This window comes from Cynocephalus volans, chromosome 11, assembly GCF_027409185.1.
Source record: "Cynocephalus volans isolate mCynVol1 chromosome 11, mCynVol1.pri, whole genome shotgun sequence".
Classification (NCBI taxonomy): Eukaryota; Metazoa; Chordata; class Mammalia; order Dermoptera; family Cynocephalidae; genus Cynocephalus; species Cynocephalus volans.
In genome coordinates, this window is record NC_084470.1 from 101,206,244 (window position 1) to 101,212,238 (window position 5,995).

A 5,995-nucleotide genomic window follows, 5' to 3' on the forward strand; every position below is an offset into this window, starting at 1 on the left:
CGCGTATGAACAGGCAGCGGGTGAGACGCTTCGCTGCGGAACGGCAAACGACTCGTCTCCTCTAATGAAGACTGGCTCACAGAGGAGACTGAACTCAGTCTGCCCCGCAGCCGGCTCTTCGGCCACGGAACACTGAGAACACTGTTACCATGGTGACAATAGTGAACACTGTGAACACCGCGAGGGCGGGGCCTGCACGGAAGGAACCAACCGCTGAGCGGCGCGGGGGTGAGCGCGGCAGCCGAGCAGAAGCATCCAAGCGGGGGAGGCGACGAATGGGGTCGCCCGCCATAGCAGCTGATAGAATGGGTGACGCAAGGGGCCAGAGTGAGGTGGCCAGTGGGCTACCGGGAGAGGACCATGGGCCAGGGCCGGGGGACAGGAGGAAGCCAGGCCTCTCCAGCTGCCCAGAGCTGGCCCCTATGTCACAAAGTGCCAAGACCCCCGGCTGTCCTCCCGTCAGGACAGGAAAGGAGCAGCCCCGCGCCCTCCGTCCTCTGCTTGCTCCTCCCCTCCCAAGCTCCAGCTGCTCACGCGGCCTCCCATTCTGCTGACACCCCTTTAAAAAGCCTTATCCTGTGCAGTCATGCCATCATCACCCCTATGCCAGTGGGTCCAGTTCTGGGTCCCACATTTTAAGGTTACTTGACTCATGGAAAAGGATAGGGAGAATGAATGGTCTGGAAGTCACTTTCCAAAAGTTGAGGAAACTGGGGACATTTACACTGCACAAAGAAAAAAAAGTATTTGTAGATCTTTAAAGAGATGTTTTTGAGTTGAATATAAAGTTAATTCAGAAGAACAATCAAGCATGAAGCAGGGAAAGCCTAAGGAGGAGAACAATGAAGGGCGCAGTGAGAGGGCAGGGCAGGCCCTGTCATTACTCAGTAGGGTACCAGCCCAAGGACACATACTAACCACGGGATGGGACAGAAATCCAGAAACAGACCCCACTGCAGTGGACATCTGGGATAGAATAAAAGTCAGCTGAAGAAAAACAGACTTCTTTTTTTTTTTGACCGGTAAGGGGATCGCGACCCTCGGCATGGTGTTGTCCACACCACGCTCAGCCATCGAGCACACCGGCCCTCCGTGTATAGGATCCGAACCCGTGACCTCGGCACTACCAGCACCTCACTCTCCCGAGTGAGCCACGGGCCCAGCTCGAAAATCAGACTTTTTAATATGTGGCGCTGGCATATCTAGACAACCATATGGAAAATGATAAAATTGATCTTTTTCTCATTATTCACAAGGAGAAATTCCAAGTGGATCAGAAACCTGAATGGAAAAAATGAAAATGAAAAAGTACTGTACTAGAAAAAGATTTCTATGTCTCATGAGTGGGCAATTCCTAATTATGTCTCAAAATCTAGGAGCAACAAGGGACGAGATTTATAAATTTGATTACTTAAATATAAAAAAACTTGCCCAGTCTCCCACCCCACAAAAAATTGCAAAATAAGCAAAATTTGATGGTGACAACATGAGAAAATATATTTGTAACTTAAAAGGGATTAATATTTCTAAAATATAAAAAGCTTCACAAATAGAGAAGAAAGTGGCCAGCAAACGTATGGAAAAATGGACTGAAAGAATGAACGGATCTGGGAAAAGAAATATAAATAGCTTGTAGACATATGGAAACACACACTGCCCTGTTCATAATAAAAGAAATACAAATAAAGCCTACACTGAGTCACCATTTCTCACTTACTGAGGGTCTTGGATGTGGTGACACTGATGCAGGGTATCACATTGCAAAATGGTGGAGCAGAGAGAACAATAGTTCCTCATGTGCTCCCCTTCTAAGCCCTCAGAACCACACCCCGACCACCATTATTAATCCATTCACTACAAGTTGGTCCTACAATCCAATCACCTCTTCAAGGTTCCACCTTTCAATTACCGTAATAGGATTTCCCAACCTCAACAGTTACAGTGGGGGCCAAGTTTGGGGGGTACACTCAACCCAAGGCAATAGGGTAGAAACTTCTACTCTTCCCTGTTTAGCATTGATTGTTCAGTACTGAAGAGAGGCATCGGTATATAGTCATATAATGAATGTATGAATGAACAAAGGAGTGAATAAATGAATGAGTTGCTCATTTGTCTTCAGCTCATGTGGTTCAATTCAATGTTTTGTATATTTCCCAGTCCTACTATAGCCATAGATTATATTGTCACCCCAAATGGCTATTTCATACATGCCTACAAGAAGTTCTGGTGGAAAAATAAAAACAAAAAACAAAAAACAAAACAAAAAAAAGAAGTTCTGGTGGAAGGAGAGTAAAGGGATCTGTGGAACTTAAACCCATTGCTAGAATACAAAGCTAAGATTCTTGCCCATTTGATGACTGGGTAGTGCTACCATCAACCATAAAGAACTATTTTTCTAATTGCTGTGCAGCATTTGAAAAGAAAGAAAATCTAATTGATGAGATTTCAGAAAGAAGTTAAATTGAGGTTTCACTACTGACAAGCAAGAGAAGTCTAGCTTAAAGTACTGAAAATAGACACTTACAAGTGTCAAGGCCTCACAAAGACCAACTGGCCATCAGGAGAGGCTGCTGCAACTTCCATTCTCCCTGATACAAAGGGGTTTTAATTCTACTCTGAGGAATGTACATGTATTTCTTCATGTTCTCCGTTAAAACACGTTATGTTAAATCAGAATGAACTGCATTCTAGTTATTTTTAAACCATACTAAATCATTTTTAAACTAGCAGTTTATGCAAGTATTTTAAAAAAAATACCTATGGAAAACACAATGGTCTTACAGAAACACCGCCAAAGTTCCTTTGGGGGAAAAAAAATTCTTAAAGTTCTTGATATCTGCTTTAGCCTGGCATACAATGTTTCACTATCAATTAATTCTTAAATGAATGTAATCATGTTGCTGCTATAAAAATTTTTCTCCAAATAGCTAAAGATAATCAATTAAAAAGGAAAAACTCATCAGATGGTTTTCTATGTTGTCATTTAAACCCCATTCACGCGGCCTCCATAACTCACTTCTGATAACTGTTACATGCAGCCTTTAAGTAGGTTATTTATTGACAGTTGAGAATACTCCACCCACTCCCTACTGTTGCCCAATGTAGATTAATTGAGGAGGAGTAACATTTCTAAAAGTGTTGACTGGGTTTTTATTGCTCTGCTTAAGGCCCAGAGGGAGCTTAAAAAGTTCCACAGAGAAGGTAAACTTAAAAGACTACAAACACTGGGGAAAAAAGAGTAGTATCTGCTTGGTGAGAGTTTTCACTTCAAACTGGTAAGTTCACAAGCTATAACCACTGAAGTTTTTTGTGGTTTTTTTTTTTTCTTTCTTTCTTAAAGTTGTTTGTTTTCTGAAAGTGTTTGATGAAGTTTGGATGTGTTGTCCCCTCCAAAACTCATGTCAAATTTGATCCCTAATGCGGCAGTGTTGGAAACCGATTGAGTCATGGGGACGGATCCTTACGAATGGATTAATGCTCTCCCTGGGGGAGGAGGAGTAGTGAATGAGTTCTTGCTCTGTTAGTTCCTGCAAGAGCTTGTTGTTTATAGGACCCTGGCACCTTCTCTCTCTCTATTTCTCTTGCTTCTCGCTCTTGCCTCCTCTCACCATATGATCTGCTTGTACCCATCAGCTGCCTGCCACTTTTCTGCCATGAGTAGAAACAGCCTGAGGCCCATGCCAGATGCAGCTGTCCCAGAATCGTAAGCCAAATAAACCTCTCTTCTTTATAAATTACCCAGTCTCAGGTAATGCTGTTATAGCAACACAAAACGGACTAAAACAGAAAATTATAAACTGATTGGGGGAAAGAATAAATCTATTCTCAAACATACTTCACATTTACATCTATTAGAATAAATATGAAATTGAAAAAAAAAAACAAAATTAAAGTGTACTTATACATAAGGCCCAACTATAGCAAGTTCTCCCTGTCCATTAAAATGTGGTTTTATTTACCCAAAATTTTAATTTACACACAACTTTTCAGCTTAATTTGATAAACCCTACTGAATGTTCAGTATGATCGAAGCACTGTCTGGGGTACATCTATATGAAAGGAAGTACCCGTATAGAATTGAAGGCACTATTTTAAGAACACTACTTGTAGGGAAGCTTTGAATTGTCCTAATTGTGAGATTTATATTTTATTCTCCTCGTATCATGAAGGCAGAAGTTGAGGCACTGAGAGGTTAAGTAACATATCTGAAACCTCACAGTTGGTAAGTGGCACAAGCTAGGATTCGAACCCAGGTGCTTTGAGTCCAGAGTCTGCTTTCCTAATCACTAGGCCATTGTCCCTTTATCACTATCTTTTCCTTCAACACTGCTGTACTGAGTATCTGGAGACACAGGGCCAGTTGGTGGTGGCACAAAGAAAAGTAAGATTCAAAGTACATGCAGTCTAGCACAGGAAACCTACCTAGGAGCGCATGAGTGAACTCAAATGTACAGCTGCTCTGGTGGATAGTCACCTTGTCCTCTGATCCTGCCAGGATGGGACAGTCAGAGGAGCCCTCGTAGGGAGGAGGGCTCATGTACTGAGCCTAAAAGATGAGCTTACCATGAAGTTGGAGTGTTTTCTGTTTCACTAATTTGAAGGGTTGATTTACTAAGAAGAAATTTTATTTCATTTAAACTAAGTTTTATTGAGTGTCTACTAAATACACAGCCATATGAAATACACGAATAAGACATCATCTGTGCCCTAGAGGAGCTTATATACCCAGGAGGGGGGAAATGCATGTAGAAATAATAACTAGGTCCAGCATTAATAGCACAATTACTATACTCCAAACATCATACTAAGCCCTTTACAAATATTTTCTCATATAATCTTCACTAACCCTGTAGGGAGGTACTATTACCTCCATTTACAAATAGAAAAACTAAAGCTTAGAGATGCTCACTGATGGATCTTGGACGTGAGGGGTCCCATTGTGCACACAATAAGACAAAATAGCTGCCAGCCTTGTCTTCCACTCCAGGACCAAAACCCTCCCCTCTTCCCTTTACAAGAAGCCTCCTGACTTCTGCAAAACAGAAACCCTTTTGCTTCTGCCGAGGGCGCAGTTCTCCACCCTGGTTCCATACCTTCGGCATTAGCATAATGCCCCTCCTTGATGGTATCAGCCAGCCCTTGGCACCCTATATAAGCTCTCTCACCCCCACACCTTGTGCTGTCCTCCATTTTGAGCTCAGCCTGGCAGATTCTTTTCCTTTAATAAAGCTTGATGAGCAGCCGGTGTCTCAGCTCACTTTCTTTCACTAATTTATTGATTTATTCAACAAATACTTCCTAAGAACTTCCCATTTATTTGCTGAGTACAATTCTAAGGTGAAACATATAAGTTCCTGCAGTGCTCTCTAGAAGTTTTTATTCTAATTGGGGACGACATGAAAAATAAGCAAATAAGTCAAATGCTATAAAGACACTAAAATAAGATGGTGTAATAGTTACTGGGGTGTGGTATTTTAGAAACAGTGGTCAAGAAAGTTCTATCCAGAGAGATGACATTTGGGCTGGCCAGTTAGCTCAGTTGGTTAGAGTGCAGTGTTGTAACACCAAGGTCCAGGGTTCAGATCCCCACACTGGTCAACCACCAAAACAGAAAACAAAGAGATGACATTTGAACTGAGATCTGAATGACAGGAGGAACTATCCTCAGAAGGCATGGATGAGGAGGGCCCAGACAGAGAGGACAGCCAAGGCAAAGACTGAGAGACACAAGCTCAGAGTGGTCAAGAAGCAGAAGAAAGCCCAGAGGGCTGAGCAGAGGGCCTTCCCCCAAATCACACAACACCACTGATAAACAGCAGAGATGGTTTTCACATCACATCTGCTTAAGGCGAAAGCCCATACTTGCGTGATGTGCAATATTGCCTGAAGCGACAAACAGGACATTCTGCATGTCGTTATTACTGAGTGTGTTTTCAAGTTAACTTGAGCAACACCCAAAGACAAGGGAACATATGGAACCAAAAGTCAAAACAGA